Source organism: Dromaius novaehollandiae, chromosome 11 (assembly GCF_036370855.1).
Source record: "Dromaius novaehollandiae isolate bDroNov1 chromosome 11, bDroNov1.hap1, whole genome shotgun sequence".
In the NCBI taxonomy this organism is placed as follows: Eukaryota; Metazoa; Chordata; class Aves; order Casuariiformes; family Dromaiidae; genus Dromaius; species Dromaius novaehollandiae.
In genome coordinates, this window is record NC_088108.1 from 25,178,083 (window position 1) to 25,193,391 (window position 15,309).

Below are 15,309 nucleotides of genomic sequence, written 5' to 3' on the forward strand. Positions count from 1 at the left end.
ATCGCTGGCTCTCGATATCGAGGGGCATGGAAGCCTGTGCAATTCCGCACCTATCGATAGGCATCGATATCCATCGGCATCGATAATATCGCTGCCGATGGATATCGATGCCTATCGATAGGCAGCGTTTGCTGCCGATCGCGCGAGGCATGCAAGGGCTTTGGTGTGTGGGCCGTGTTGGTCTTGGGAGGCCCCGAGGCCTATCGACATTGACCGTTTTTGGGACCGAGGGCCCTTGTGGAGCATGGATTTCCTTAGGCATCGGACGGGAAGGACCCGCAGAGATGGGGATCCCTCTCGCTCTGCGTCAAAAGCTGTCGATGTCGACAGCTCCGTAGCCGGGGGTAGCATGGATAGCGCGAGGCGTGCGTAAGTGTCGATGGCTCTCGCTAGGTGTGGATCTGGCCGGGCATTTTAGGTTTTGGGCCGGGGCCGCTCCTCTTCTTGTTAGGCATGCAAGGAGTCTCGCCATCGCTGGCTCTCGATATCGAGGGGCATGGAAGCCTGTGCAATTCCACACCTATCGATAGGCATCGATATCCATCGGCATCGATAATATCGCTGCCGATGGATATCGATGCCTATCGATAGGCAGCGTTTGCTGCCGATCGCGCGAGGCATGCAAGGGCTTTGGTGTGTGGGCCGTGTTGGTCTTGGGAGGCCCCGAGGCCTATCGACATTGACCGTTTTTGGGACCGAGGGCCCTTGTGGAGCATGGATTTCCTTAGGCATCGGACGGGAAGGACCCGCAGAGATGGGGATCCCTCTCGCTCTGCGTCAAAAGCTGTCGATGTCGACAGCTCCGTAGCCGGGGGTAGCATGGATAGCGCGAGGCGTGCGTAAGTGTCGATGGCTCTCGCTAGGTGTGGATCTGGCCGGGCATTTTAGGTTTTGGGCCGGGGCCGCTCCTCTTCTTGTTAGGCATGCAAGGAGTCTCGCCATCGCTGGCCCTCGATATCGAGGGGCATGGAAGCCTGTGCAATTCCGCACCTATCGATAGGCATCGATATCCATCGGCATCGATAATATCGCTGCCGATGGATATCGATGCCTATCGATAGGCAGCGTTTGCTGCCGATCGCGCGAGGCATGCAAGGGCTTTGGTGTGTGGGCCGTGTTGGTCTTGGGAGGCCCCGAGGCCTATCGACATTGACCGTTTTTGGGACCGAGGGCCCTTGTGGAGCATGGATTTCCTTAGGCATCGGACGGGAAGGACCCGCAGAGATGGGGATCCCTCTCGCTCTGCGTCAAAAGCTGTCGATGTCGACAGCTCCGTAGCCGGGGGTAGCATGGATAGCGCGAGGCGTGCGTAAGTGTCGATGGCTCTCGCTAGGTGTGGATCTGGCCGGGCATTTTAGGTTTTGGGCCGGGGCCGCTCCTCTTCTTGTTAGGCATGGAAGGAGTCTCGCCATCGCTGGCCCTCGATATCGAGGGGCATGGAAGCCTGTGCAATTCCGCACCTATCGATAGGCATCGATATCCATCGGCATCGATAATATCGCTGCCGATGGATATCGATGCCTATCGATAGGCAGCGTTTGCTGCCGATCGCGCGAGGCATGCAAGGGCTTTGGTGTGTGGGCCGTGTTGGTCTTGGGAGGCCCCGAGGCCTATCGACATTGACCGTTTTTGGGACCGAGGGCCCTTGTGGAGCATGGATTTCCTTAGGCATCGGACGGGAAGGACCCGCAGAGATGGGGATCCCTCTCGCTCTGCGTCAAAAGCTGTCGATGTCGACAGCTCCGTAGCCGGGGGTAGCATGGATAGCGCGAGGCGTGCGTAAGTGTCGATGGCTCTCGCTAGGTGTGGATCTGGCCGGGCATTTTAGGTTTTGGGCCGGGGCCGCTCCTCTTCTTGTTAGGCATGCAAGGAGTCTCGCCATCGCTGGCTCTCGATATCGAGGGGCATGGAAGCCTGTGCAATTCCGCACCTATCGATAGGCATCGATATCCATCGGCATCGATAATATCGCTGCCGATGGATATCGATGCCTATCGATAGGCAGCGTTTGCTGCCGATCGCGCGAGGCATGCAAGGGCTTTGGTGTGTGGGCCGTGTTGGTCTTGGGAGGCCCCGAGGCCTATCGACGTTGACCGTTTTTGGGACCGAGGGCCCTTGTGGAGCATGGATTTCCTTAGGCATCGGACGGGAAGGACCCGCAGAGATGGGGATCCCTCTCGCTCTGCGTCAAAAGCTGTCGATGTCGACAGCTCCGTAGCCGGGGGTAGCATGGATAGCGCGAGGCGTGCGTAAGTCTCGATGGCTCTCGCTAGGTGTGGATCTGGCCGGGCATTTTAGGTTTTGGGCCGGGGCCGCTCCTCTTCTTGTTAGGCATGCAAGGAGTCTCGCCATCGCTGGCTCTCGATATCGAGGGGCATGGAAGCCTGTGCAATTCCGCACCTATCGATAGGCATCGATATCCATCGGCATCGATAATATCGCTGCCGATGGATATCGATGCCTATCGATAGGCAGCGTTTGCTGCCGATCGCGCGAGGCATGCAAGGGCTTTGGTGTGTGGGCCGTGTTGGTCTTGGGAGGCCCCGAGGCCTATCGACGTTGACCGTTTTTGGGACCGAGGGCCCTTGTGGAGCATGGATTTCCTTAGGCATCGGACAGGAAGGACCCGCAGAGATGGGGATCCCTCTCGCTCTGCGTCAAAAGCTGTCGATGTCGACAGCTCCGTAGCCGGGGGTAGCATGGATAGCGCGAGGCGTGCGTAAGTGTCGATGGCTCTCGCTAGGTGTGGATCTGGCCGGGCATTTTAGGTTTTGGGCCGGGGCCGCTCCTCTTCTTGTTAGGCATGCAAGGAGTCTCGCCATCGCTGGCTCTCGATATCGAGGGGCATGGAAGCCTGTGCAATTCCGCACCTATCGATAGGCATCGATATCCATCGGCATCGATAATATCGCTGCCGATGGATATCGATGCCTATCGATAGGCAGCGTTTGCTGCCGATCGCGCGAGGCATGCAAGGGCTTTGGTGTGTGGGCCGTGTTGGTCTTGGGAGGCCCCGAGGCCTATCGACGTTGACCGTTTTTGGGACCGAGGGCCCTTGTGGAGCATGGATTTCCTTAGGCAACGGACGGGAAGGACCCGCAGAGATGGGGATCCCTCTCGCTCTGCGTCAAAAGCTGTCATTGTCGACAGCTCCGTAGCCGGGGGTAGCATGGATAGCGCGAGGCGTGCGTAAGTGTCGATGGCTCTCGCTAGGTGTGGATCTGGCCGGGCATTTTAGGTTTTGGGCCGGGGCCGCTCCTCTTCTTGTTAGGCATGCAAGGAGTCTCGCCATCGCTGGCTCTCGATATCGAGGGGCATGGAAGCCTGTGCAATTCCGCACCTATCGATAGGCATCGATATCCATCGGCATCGATAATATCGCTGCCGATGGATATCGATGCCTATCGATAGGCAGCGTTTGCTGCCGATCGCGCGAGGCATGCAAGGGCTTTGGTGTGTGGGCCGTGTTGGTCTTGGGAGGCCCCGAGGCCTATCGACATTGACCGTTTTTGGGACCGAGGGCCCTTGTGGAGCATGGATTTCCTTAGGCATCGGACGGGAAGGACCCGCAGAGATGGGGATCCCTCTCGCTCTGCGTCAAAAGCTGTCGATGTCGACAGCTCCGTAGCCGGGGGTAGCATGGATAGCGCGAGGCGTGCGTAAGTGTCGATGGCTCTCGCTAGGTGTGGATCTGGCCGGGCATTTTAGGTTTTGGGCCGGGGCCGCTCCTCTTCTTGTTAGGCATGCAAGGAGTCTCGCCATCGCTGGCTCTCGATATCGAGGGGCATGGAAGCCTGTGCAATTCCGCACCTATCGATAGGCATCGATATCCATCGGCATCGATAATATCGCTGCCGATGGATATCGATGCCTATCGATAGGCAGCGTTTGCTGCCGATCGCGCGAGGCATGCAAGGGCTTTGGTGTGTGGGCCGTGTTGGTCTTGGGAGGCCCCGAGGCCTATCGACGTTGACCGTTTTTGGGACCGAGGGCCCTTGTGGAGCATGGATTTCCTTAGGCATCGGACGGGAAGGACCCGCAGAGATGGGGATCCCTCTCGCTCTGCGTCAAAAGCTGTCGATGTCGACAGCTCCGTAGCCGGGGGTAGCATGGATAGCGCGAGGCGTGCGTAAGTGTCGATGGCTCTCGCTAGGTGTGGATCTGGCCGGGCATTTTAGGTTTTGGGCCGGGGCCGCTCCTCTTCTTGTTAGGCATGCAAGGAGTCTCGCCATCGCTGGCTCTCGATATCGAGGGGCATGGAAGCCTGTGCAATTCCGCACCTATCGATAGGCATCGATATCCATCGGCATCGATAATATCGCTGCCGATGGATATCGATGCCTATCGATAGGCAGCGTTTGCTGCCGATCGCGCGAGGCATGCAAGGGCTTTGGTGTGTGGGCCGTGTTGGTCTTGGGAGGCCCCGAGGCCTATCGACATTGACCGTTTTTGGGACCGAGGGCCCTTGTGGAGCATGGATTTCCTTAGGCATCGGACGGGAAGGACCCGCAGAGATGGGGATCCCTCTCGCTCTGCGTCAAAAGCTGTCGATGTCGACAGCTCCGTAGCCGGGGGTAGCATGGATAGCGCGAGGCGTGCGTAAGTGTCGATGGCTCTCGCTAGGTGTGGATCTGGCCGGGCATTTTAGGTTTTGGGCCGGGGCCGCTCCTCTTCTTGTTAGGCATGCAAGGAGTCTCGCCATCGCTGGCTCTCGATATCGAGGGGCATGGAAGCCTGTGCAATTCCACACCTATCGATAGGCATCGATATCCATCGGCATCGATAATATCGCTGCCGATGGATATCGATGCCTATCGATAGGCAGCGTTTGCTGCCGATCGCGCGAGGCATGCAAGGGCTTTGGTGTGTGGGCCGTGTTGGTCTTGGGAGGCCCCGAGGCCTATCGACATTGACCGTTTTTGGGACCGAGGGCCCTTGTGGAGCATGGATTTCCTTAGGCATCGGACGGGAAGGACCCGCAGAGATGGGGAGCCCTCTCGCTCTGCGTCAAAAGCTGTCGATGTCGACAGCTCCGTAGCCGGGGGTAGCATGGATAACGCGAGGCGTGCGTAAGTGTCGATGGCTCTCGCTAGGTGTGGATCTGGCCGGGCATTTTAGGTTTTGGGCCGGGGCCGCTCCTCTTCTTGTTAGGCATGCAAGGAGTCTCGCCATCGCTGGCTCTCGATATCGAGGGGCATGGAAGCCTGTGCAATTCCGCACCTATCGATAGGCATCGATATCCATCGGCATCGATAATATCGCTGCCGATGGATATCGATGCCTATCGATAGGCAGCGTTTGCTGCCGATCGCGCGAGGCATGCAAGGGCTTTGGTGTGTGGGCCGTGTTGGTCTTGGGAGGCCCCGAGGCCTATCGACATTGACCGTTTTTGGGACCGAGGGCCCTTGTGGAGCATGGATTTCCTTAGGCAACGGACGGGAAGGACCTGCAGAGATGGGGATCCCTCTCGCTCTGCGTCAAAAGCTGTCATTGTCGACAGCTCCGTAGCCGGGGGTAGCATGGATAGCGCGAGGCATGCGTAAGTGTCGATGGCTCTCGCTAGGTGTGGATCTGGCCGGGCATTTTAGGTTTTGGGCCGGGGCCGCTCCTCTTCTTGTTAGGCATGCAAGGAGTCTCGCCATCGCTGGCTCTCGATATCGAGGGGCATGGAAGCCTGTGCAATTCCGCACCTATCGATAGGCATCGATATCCATCGGCATCGATAATATCGCTGCCGATGGATATCGATGCCTATCGATAGGCAGCGTTTGCTGCCGATCGCGCGAGGCATGCAAGGGCTTTGGTGTGTGGGCCGTGTTGGTCTTGGGAGGCCCCGAGGCCTATCGACGTTGACCGTTTTTGGGACCGAGGGCCCTTGTGGAGCATGGATTTCCTTAGGCATCGGACGGGAAGGACCCGCAGAGATGGGGATCCCTCTCGCTCTGCGTCAAAAGCTGTCGATGTCGACAGCTCCGTAGCCGGGGGTAGCATGGATAGCGCGAGGCGTGCGTAAGTGTCGATGGCTCTCGCTAGGTGTGGATCTGGCCGGGCATTTTAGGTTTTGGGCCGGGGCCGCTCCTCTTCTTGTTAGGCATGCAAGGAGTCTCGCCATCGCTGGCTCTCGATATCGAGGGGCATGGAAGCCTGTGCAATTCCACACCTATCGATAGGCATCGATATCCATCGGCATCGATAATATCGCTGCCGATGGATATCGATGCCTATCGATAGGCAGCGTTTGCTGCCGATCGCGCGAGGCATGCAAGGGCTTTGGTGTGTGGGCCGTGTTGGTCTTGGGAGGCCCCGAGGCCTATCGACGTTGACCGTTTTTGGGACCGAGGGCCCTTGTGGAGCATGGATTTCCTTAGGCATCGGACGGGAAGGACCCGCAGAGATGGGGATCCCTCTCGCTCTGCGTCAAAAGCTGTCGATGTCGACAGCTCCGTAGCCGGGGGTAGCATGGATAGCGCGAGGCGTGCGTAAGTGTCGATGGCTCTCGCTAGGTGTGGATCTGGCCGGGCATTTTAGGTTTTGGGCCGGGGCCGCTCCTCTTCTTGTTAGGCATGCAAGGAGTCTCGCCATCGCTGGCCCTCGATATCGAGGGGCATGGAAGCCTGTGCAATTCCGCACCTATCGATAGGCATCGATATCCATCGGCATCGATAATATCGCTGCCGATGGATATCGATGCCTATCGATAGGCAGCGTTTGCTGCCGATCGCGCGAGGCATGCAAGGGCTTTGGTGTGTGGGCCGTGTTGGTCTTGGGAGGCCCCGAGGCCTATCGACATTGACCGTTTTTGGGACCGAGGGCCCTTGTGGAGCATGGATTTCCTTAGGCATCGGACGGGAAGGACCCGCAGAGATGGGGATCCCTCTCGCTCTGCGTCAAAAGCTGTCGATGTCGACAGCTCCGTAGCCGGGGGTAGCATGGATAGCGCGAGGCGTGCGTAAGTGTCGATGGCTCTCGCTAGGTGTGGATCTGGCCGGGCATTTTAGGTTTTGGGCCGGGGCCGCTCCTCTTCTTGTTAGGCATGCAAGGAGTCTCGCCATCGCTGGCTCTCGATATCGAGGGGCATGGAAGCCTGTGCAATTCCACACCTATCGATAGGCATCGATATCCATCGGCATCGATAATATCGCTGCCGATGGATATCGATGCCTATCGATAGGCAGCGTTTGCTGCCGATCGCGCGAGGCATGCAAGGGCTTTGGTGTGTGGGCCGTGTTGGTCTTGGGAGGCCCCGAGGCCTATCGACGTTGACCGTTTTTGGGACCGAGGGCCCTTGTGGAGCATGGATTTCCTTAGGCATCGGACGGGAAGGACCCGCAGAGATGGGGATCCCTCTCGCTCTGCGTCAAAAGCTGTCGATGTCGACAGCTCCGTAGCCGGGGGTAGCATGGATAGCGCGAGGCGTGCGTAAGTGTCGATGGCTCTCGCTAGGTGTGGATCTGGCCGGGCATTTTAGGTTTTGGGCCGGGGCCGCTCCTCTTCTTGTTAGGCATGCAAGGAGTCTCGCCATCGCTGGCTCTCGATATCGAGGGGCATGGAAGCCTGTGCAATTCCGCACCTATCGATAGGCATCGATATCCATCGGCATCGATAATATCGCTGCCGATGGATATCGATGCCTATTGATAGGCAGCGTTTGCTGCCGATCGCGCGAGGCATGCAAGGGCTTTGGTGTGTGGGCCGTGTTGGTCTTGGGAGGCCCCGAGGCCTATCGACGTTGACCGTTTTCGGGACCGAGGGCCCTTGTGGAGCATGGATTTCCTTAGGCAACGGACAGGAAGGACCCGCAGAGATGGGGATCCCTCTCGCTCTGCGTCAAAAGCTGTCGATGTCGACAGCTCCGTAGCCGGGGGTAGCATGGATAGCGCGAGGCGTGCGTAAGTGTCGATGGCTCTCGCTAGGTGTGGATCTGGCCGGGCATTTTAGGTTTTGGGCCGGGGCCGCTCCTCTTCTTGTTAGGCATGCAAGGAGTCTCGCCATCGCTGGCTCTCGATATCGAGGGGCATGGAAGCCTGTGCAATTCCGCACCTATCGATAGGCATCGATATCCATCGGCATCGATAATATCGCTGCCGATGGATATCGATGCCTATCGATAGGCAGCGTTTGCTGCCGATCGCGCGAGGCATGCAAGGGCTTTGGTGTGTGGGCCGTGTTGGTCTTGGGAGGCCCCGAGGCCTATCGACATTGACCGTTTTTGGGACCGAGGGCCCTTGTGGAGCATGGATTTCCTTAGGCATCGGACGGGAAGGACCCGCAGAGATGGGGATCCCTCTCGCTCTGCGTCAAAAGCTGTCGATGTCGACAGCTCCGTAGCCGGGGGTAGCATGGATAGCGCGAGGCGTGCGTAAGTGTCGATGGCTCTCGCTAGGTGTGGATCTGGCCGGGCATTTTAGGTTTTGGGCCGGGGCCGCTCCTCTTCTTGTTAGGCATGCAAGGAGTCTCGCCATCGCTGGCCCTCGATATCGAGGGGCATGGAAGCCTGTGCAATTCCACACCTATCGATAGGCATCGATATCCATCGGCATCGATAATATCGCTGCCGATGGATATCGATGCCTATCGATAGGCAGCGTTTGCTGCCGATCGCGCGAGGCATGCAAGGGCTTTGGTGTGTGGGCCGTGTTGGTCTTGGGAGGCCCCGAGGCCTATCGACGTTGACCGTTTTTGGGACCGAGGGCCCTTGTGGAGCATGGATTTCCTTAGGCGTCGGACGGGAAGGACCCGCAGAGATGGGGATCCCTCTCGCTCTGCGTCAAAAGCTGTCGATGTCGACAGCTCCGTAGCCGGGGGTAGCATGGATAGCGCGAGGCGTGCGTAAGTGTCGATGGCTCTCGCTAGGTGTGGATCTGGCCGGGCATTTTAGGTTTTGGGCCGGGGCCGCTCCTCTTCTTGTTAGGCATGCAAGGAGTCTCGCCATCGCTGGCCCTCGATATCGAGGGGCATGGAAGCCTGTGCAATTCCGCACCTATCGATAGGCATCGATATCCATCGGCATCGATAATATCGCTGCCGATGGATATCGATGCCTATCGATAGGCAGCGTTTGCTGCCGATCGCGCGAGGCATGCAAGGGCTTTGGTGTGTGGGCCGTGTTGGTCTTGGGAGGCCCCGAGGCCTATCGACATTGACCGTTTTTGGGACCGAGGGCCCTTGTGGAGCATGGATTTCCTTAGGCATCGGACGGGAAGGACCCGCAGAGATGGGGATCCCTCTCGCTCTGCGTCAAAAGCTGTCGATGTCGACAGCTCCGTAGCCGGGGGTAGCATGGATAGCGCGAGGCGTGCGTAAGTGTCGATGGCTCTCGCTAGGTGTGGATCTGGCCGGGCATTTTAGGTTTTGGGCCGGGGCCGCTCCTCTTCTTGTTAGGCATGCAAGGAGTCTCGCCATCGCTGGCCCTCGATATCGAGGGGCATGGAAGCCTGTGCAATTCCGCACCTATCGATAGGCATCGATATCCATCGGCATCGATAATATCGCTGCCGATGGATATCGATGCCTATCGATAGGCAGCGTTTGCTGCCGATCGCGCGAGGCATGCAAGGGCTTTGGTGTGTGGGCCGTGTTGGTCTTGGGAGGCCCCGAGGCCTATCGACATTGACCGTTTTTGGGACCGAGGGCCCTTGTGGAGCATGGATTTCCTTAGGCATCGGACGGGAAGGACCCGCAGAGATGGGGATCCCTCTCGCTCTGCGTCAAAAGCTGTCGATGTCGACAGCTCCGTAGCCGGGGGTAGCATGGATAGCGCGAGGCGTGCGTAAGTGTCGATGGCTCTCGCTAGGTGTGGATCTGGCCGGGCATTTTAGGTTTTGGGCCGGGGCCGCTCCTCTTCTTGTTAGGCATGCAAGGAGTCTCGCCATCGCTGGCTCTCGATATCGAGGGGCATGGAAGCCTGTGCAATTCCGCACCTATCGATAGGCATCGATATCCATCGGCATCGATAATATCGCTGCCGATGGATATCGATGCCTATCGATAGGCAGCGTTTGCTGCCGATCGCGCGAGGCATGCAAGGGCTTTGGTGTGTGGGCCGTGTTGGTCTTGGGAGGCCCCGAGGCCTATCGACATTGACTGTTTTTGGGACCGAGGGCCCTTGTGGAGCATGGATTTCCTTAGGCAACGGACAGGAAGGACCCGCAGAGATGGGGATCCCTCTCGCTCTGCGTCAAAAGCTGTCGATGTCGACAGCTCCGTAGCCGGGGGTAGCATGGATAGCGCGAGGCGTGCGTAAGTGTCGATGGCTCTCGCTAGGTGTGGATCTGGCCGGGCATTTTAGGTTTTGGGCCGGGGCCGCTCCTCTTCTTGTTAGGCATGCAAGGAGTCTCGCCATCGCTGGCCCTCGATATCGAGGGGCATGGAAGCCTGTGCAATTCCGCACCTATCGATAGGCATCGATATCCATCGGCATCGATAATATCGCTGCCGATGGATATCGATGCCTATCGATAGGCAGCGTTTGCTGCCGATCGCGCGAGGCATGCAAGGGCTTTGGTGTGTGGGCCGTGTTGGTCTTGGGAGGCCCCGAGGCCTATCGACATTGACCGTTTTTGGGACCGAGGGCCCTTGTGGAGCATGGATTTCCTTAGGCATCGGACGGGAAGGACCCGCAGAGATGGGGATCCCTCTCGCTCTGCGTCAAAAGCTGTCGATGTCGACAGCTCCGTAGCCGGGGGTAGCATGGATAGCGCGAGGCGTGCGTAAGTCTCGATGGCTCTCGCTAGGTGTGGATCTGGCCGGGCATTTTAGGTTTTGGGCCGGGGCCGCTCCTCTTCTTGTTAGGCATGGAAGGAGTCTCGCCATCGCTGGCTCTCGATATCGAGGGGCATGGAAGCCTGTGCAATTCCGCACCTATCGATAGGCATCGATATCCATCGGCATCGATAATATCGCTGCCGATGGATGTCGATGCCTATCGATAGGCAGCGTTTGCTGCCGATCGCGCGAGGCATGCAAGGGCTTTGGTGTGTGGGCCGTGTTGGTCTTGGGAGGCCCCGAGGCCTATCGACGTTGACCGTTTTTGGGACCGAGGGCCCTTGTGGAGCATGGATTTCCTTAGGCATCGGACGGGAAGGACCCGCAGAGATGGGGATCCCTCTCGCTCTGCGTCAAAAGCTGTCGATGTCGACAGCTCCGTAGCCGGGGGTAGCATGGATAGCGCGAGGCGTGCGTAAGTGTCGATGGCTCTCGCTAGGTGTGGATCTGGCCGGGCATTTTAGGTTTTGGGCCGGGGCCGCTCCTCTTCTTGTTAGGCATGCAAGGAGTCTCGCCATCGCTGGCTCTCGATATCGAGGGGCATGGAAGCCTGTGCAATTCCGCACCTATCGATAGGCATCGATATCCATCGGCATCGATAATATCGCTGCCGATGGATATCGATGCCTATCGATAGGCAGCGTTTGCTGCCGATCGCGCGAGGCATGCAAGGGCTTTGGTGTGTGGGCCGTGTTGGTCTTGGGAGGCCCCGAGGCCTATCGACATTGACCGTTTTTGGGACCGAGGGCCCTTGTGGAGCATGGATTTCCTTAGGCAACGGACAGGAAGGACCCGCAGAGATGGGGATCCCTCTCGCTCTGCGTCAAAAGCTGTCGATGTCGACAGCTCCGTAGCCGGGGGTAGCATGGATAGCGCGAGGCGTGCGTAAGTGTCGATGGCTCTCGCTAGGTGTGGATCTGGCCGGGCATTTTAGGTTTTGGGCCGGGGCCGCTCCTCTTCTTGTTAGGCATGCAAGGAGTCTCGCCATCGCTGGCCCTCGATATCGAGGGGCATGGAAGCCTGTGCAATTCCGCACCTATCGATAGGCATCGATATCCATCGGCATCGATAATATCGCTGCCGATGGATATCGATGCCTATCGATAGGCAGCGTTTGCTGCCGATCGCGCGAGGCATGCAAGGGCTTTGGTGTGTGGGCCGTGTTGGTCTTGGGAGGCCCCGAGGCCTATCGACATTGACCGTTTTTGGGACCGAGGGCCCTTGTGGAGCATGGATTTCCTTAGGCATCGGACGGGAAGGACCCGCAGAGATGGGGATCCCTCTCGCTCTGCGTCAAAAGCTGTCGATGTCGACAGCTCCGTAGCCGGGGGTAGCATGGATAGCGCGAGGCGTGCGTAAGTGTCGATGGCTCTCGCTAGGTGTGGATCTGGCCGGGCATTTTAGGTTTTGGGCCGGGGCCGCTCCTCTTCTTGTTAGGCATGCAAGGAGTCTCGCCATCGCTGGCCCTCGATATCGAGGGGCATGGAAGCCTGTGCAATTCCGCACCTATCGATAGGCATCGATATCCATCGGCATCGATAATATCGCTGCCGATGGATATCGATGCCTATCGATAGGCAGCGTTTGCTGCCGATCGCGCGAGGCATGCAAGGGCTTTGGTGTGTGGGCCGTGTTGGTCTTGGGAGGCCCCGAGGCCTATCGACATTGACCGTTTTCGGGACCGAGGGCCCTTGTGGAGCATGGATTTCCTTAGGCATCGGACGGGAAGGACCCGCAGAGATGGGGATCCCTCTCGCTCTGCGTCAAAAGCTGTCGATGTCGACAGCTCCGTAGCCGGGGGTAGCATGGATAGCGCGAGGCGTGCGTAAGTGTCGATGGCTCTCGCTAGGTGTGGATCTGGCCGGGCATTTTAGGTTTTGGGCCGGGGCCGCTCCTCTTCTTGTTAGGCATGCAAGGAGTCTCGCCATCGCTGGCCCTCGATATCGAGGGGCATGGAAGCCTGTGCAATTCCGCACCTATCGATAGGCATCGATATCCATCGGCATCGATAATATCGCTGCCGATGGATATCGATGCCTATCGATAGGCAGCGTTTGCTGCCGATCGCGCGAGGCATGCAAGGGCTTTGGTGTGTGGGCCGTGTTGGTCTTGGGAGGCCCCGAGGCCTATCGACATTGACCGTTTTTGGGACCGAGGGCCCTTGTGGAGCATGGATTTCCTTAGGCATCGGACGGGAAGGACCCGCAGAGATGGGGATCCCTCTCGCTCTGCGTCAAAAGCTGTCGATGTCGACAGCTCCGTAGCCGGGGGTAGCATGGATAGCGCGAGGCGTGCGTAAGTGTCGATGGCTCTCGCTAGGTGTGGATCTGGCCGGGCATTTTAGGTTTTGGGCCGGGGCCGCTCCTCTTCTTGTTAGGCATGCAAGGAGTCTCGCCATCGCTGGCCCTCGATATCGAGGGGCATGGAAGCCTGTGCAATTCCGCACCTATCGATAGGCATCGATATCCATCGGCATCGATAATATCGCTGCCGATGGATATCGATGCCTATCGATAGGCAGCGTTTGCTGCCGATCGCGCGAGGCATGCAAGGGCTTTGGTGTGTGGGCCGTGTTGGTCTTGGGAGGCCCCGAGGCCTATCGACATTGACCGTTTTTGGGACCGAGGGCCCTTGTGGAGCATGGATTTCCTTAGGCATCGGACGGGAAGGACCCGCAGAGATGGGGATCCCTCTCGCTCTGCGTCAAAAGCTGTCGATGTCGACAGCTCCGTAGCCGGGGGTAGCATGGATAGCGCGAGGCGTGCGTAAGTGTCGATGGCTCTCGCTAGGTGTGGATCTGGCCGGGCATTTTAGGTTTTGGGCCGGGGCCGCTCCTCTTCTTGTTAGGCATGCAAGGAGTCTCGCCATCGCTGGCCCTCGATATCGAGGGGCATGGAAGCCTGTGCAATTCCGCACCTATCGATAGGCATCGATATCCATCGGCATCGATAATATCGCTGCCGATGGATATCGATGCCTATCGATAGGCAGCGTTTGCTGCCGATCGCGCGAGGCATGCAAGGGCTTTGGTGTGTGGGCCGTGTTGGTCTTGGGAGGCCCCGAGGCCTATCGACATTGACCGTTTTTGGGACCGAGGGCCCTTGTGGAGCATGGATTTCCTTAGGCATCGGACGGGAAGGACCCGCAGAGATGGGGATCCCTCTCGCTCTGCGTCAAAAGCTGTCGATGTCGACAGCTCCGTAGCCGGGGGTAGCATGGATAGCGCGAGGCGTGCGTAAGTGTCGATGGCTCTCGCTAGGTGTGGATCTGGCCGGGCATTTTAGGTTTTGGGCCGGGGCCGCTCCTCTTCTTGTTAGGCATGCAAGGAGTCTCGCCATCGCTGGCCCTCGATATCGAGGGGCATGGAAGCCTGTGCAATTCCACACCTATCGATAGGCATCGATATCCATCGGCATCGATAATATCGCTGCCGATGGATATCGATGCCTATCGATAGGCAGCGTTTGCTGCCGATCGCGCGAGGCATGCAAGGGCTTTGGTGTGTGGGCCGTGTTGGTCTTGGGAGGCCCCGAGGCCTATCGACATTGACCGTTTTTGGGACCGAGGGCCCTTGTGGAGCATGGATTTCCTTAGGCATCGGACGGGAAGGACCCGCAGAGATGGGGATCCCTCTCGCTCTGCGTCAAAAGCTGTCGATGTCGACAGCTCCGTAGCCGGGGGTAGCATGGATAGCGCGAGGCGTGCGTAAGTCTCGATGGCTCTCGCTAGGTGTGGATCTGGCCGGGCATTTTAGGTTTTGGGCCGGGGCCGCTCCTCTTCTTGTTAGGCATGCAAGGAGTCTCGCCATCGCTGGCTCTCGATATCGAGGGGCATGGAAGCCTGTGCAATTCCGCACCTATCGATAGGCATCGATATCCATCGGCATCGATAATATCGCTGCCGATGGATGTCGATGCCTATCGATAGGCAGCGTTTGCTGCCGATCGCGCGAGGCATGCAAGGGCTTTGGTGTGTGGGCCGTGTTGGTCTTGGGAGGCCCCGAGGCCTATCGACGTTGACCGTTTTTGGGACCGAGGGCCCTTGTGGAGCATGGATTTCCTTAGGCATCGGACGGGAAGGACCCGCAGAGATGGGGATCCCTCTCGCTCTGCGTCAAAAGCTGTCGATGTCGACAGCTCCGTAGCCGGGGGTAGCATGGATAGCGCGAGGCGTGCGTAAGTCTCGATGGCTCTCGCTAGGTGTGGATCTGGCCGGGCATTTTAGGTTTTGGGCCGGGGCCGCTCCTCTTCTTGTTAGGCATGCAAGGAGTCTCGCCATCGCTGGCTCTCGATATCGAGGGGCATGGAAGCCTGTGCAATTCCGCACCTATCGATAGGCATCGATATCCATCGGCATCGATAATATCGCTGCCGATGGATATCGATGCCTATCGATAGGCAGCGTTTGCTGCCGATCGCGCGAGGCATGCAAGGGCTTTGGTGTGTGGGCCGTGTTGGTCTTGGGAGGCCCCGAGGCCTATCGACATTGACCGTTTTCGGGACCGAGGGCCCTTGTGGAGCATGGATTTCCTTAGGCAACGGACAG